The 1,688-nt window shown below is 31.5% G+C and overlaps 1 protein-coding gene across 1 annotated transcript in view; it reads right to left on the bottom strand.

The window, feature by feature from the left end:
* The window catches only part of ASAH2 (N-acylsphingosine amidohydrolase 2), a 69,627-nt gene that overhangs the window by 23,532 nt on the left and 44,407 nt on the right, over positions 1-1,688 (bottom strand). The window lies entirely within an intron of this gene.

The raw sequence follows: 1,688 nt of genomic DNA, 5'->3' as shown, positions 1-1,688 counted from the left end.
AATAAAAGAGTATATTTTGCTCAACATCCCTAAAGTTTCATTTCTATTGCTCTTCCTCTTCCATATTGCTAATAAAAACAACATGATATAATTACCGTAGATCTATTAACTAAGTCATCATTTTTCTATTTCGAAAACTAAAAAGGATATCTACAACGTTAAGTATCAGTTGTTTGGCTTGTAGTCCCCCTGAAAAAGCCTCTCTTGAATCCTCAATTATACACACACACACACACACAATCAGTAAGAAACAGAAACAAAGCCTAAAATCCATAATCTGGGGAAAGGTTATGTTAACTACAAAACCTATGAAATTAGAATCTCAAATAAACAACCTAACTTTATGCCTAATGGAACTAGAAAAAGAACAAACAAAATCCAAAATTAGCAGAAGGAAGGAAATAACAAAGATCAGAATAGAAATAAATGAAAGAGAAACTAGAAAAACAATAGAAAGGGTAACAAAAGTAAAAACTGGTTTTTTGAAGAGTTAAACAAGATTGACAAACCATTAATTAGAAAAGGGAGAAGACGCGATTAAAGAAAATCAGAAATGAAAGATGAGGCATTATAACTGACACCACAGAAATATATATGTTCTTTCAAGGAATGGTGCTGGGATAACTAGATAGCCACACGCAAAAGCATTAAATTGGACTCTTATCTAACACCATATATAAAAGTTAATTCAAAATGGATCAAAGACTTAAATGTAAGAGCTAAAACTATAAAGCTCTTAGAAGGAAATAGGGATAAGTCTTCATGACATCGGATTTGGCAAAAGATTCTTAGATATAACACCAAAAGCATGAGTAACAAAAGAAAAAAATTATTTCACTCATCAAAATCAAAACTTTTTGTGTTGCAAAGGACACAATCAAGAAAGTGACAACAAACCCATAGAATAGGAGAAAATATTTATAAAACATACATCTAATAAAGAACTTGTATACAGAATACATAAAAACTCTTACAATTCAATAATAAGGAGACAAATAGCTCAATTTAAAAATGAAGAAAATATACAAATAGACATTTGTCCAAGGAAGATATACAAACAGCCATTAAGCACATGAAAAGATGCTCAAAATCGCTAATCATCAGGAAAATGAAAATTATACTAGAGTGACTAGAATAAAAAAATCAGATAATAACAAGTTTTGATGAGGATGTGGAGAAAGCAGATCCTCAGAACTTATGATGGGAATGTAAAATGGTGCAGCCATTTTGGAAATAGTCTGGCAGTTGCTCAAATGATCAGACATAGGGTTACCATATGATTCAGCAATTCCACTTTTAGGTATACGTCCAAGAAGAGAAATAAAATCATATGACCACGCAAAAATCTGTACATGAACATTTATAGCAGCATTAATCACAACAGTCAAAAAGTGGAACAACCCAAAAGACTATCAACTGAGGAATACTTAAACAAAATCTGGTAAAACCATGCAATAGAATATTTTCAGTCATAAAAAGGAATGAAGTACTAATGCATGGTACAACATGGATGAACCTTGAAAATATGATGGTAAATAAAAGAAATCAACACAAAATGTTACTTAGTTTATGATTCCATTTATAGGAAATGTCCAAAATAAGAAAACACTGAGATAAAAAGATTAGGGATTACTCAGGTCTGGGAGAGATGGGACTAGGGGGTAGCTAAAGAGCACAGGGTTTCTTTT

Source organism: Pteropus vampyrus, unplaced genomic scaffold, assembly GCF_000151845.1.
Source record: "Pteropus vampyrus isolate Shadow unplaced genomic scaffold, Pvam_2.0 Scaffold68, whole genome shotgun sequence".
NCBI lineage: Eukaryota > Metazoa > Chordata > Mammalia > Chiroptera > Pteropodidae > Pteropus > Pteropus vampyrus.
Note: the sequence above shows the minus strand (reverse complement) of the source record. Positions and strands in the feature narration are given on the sequence as shown.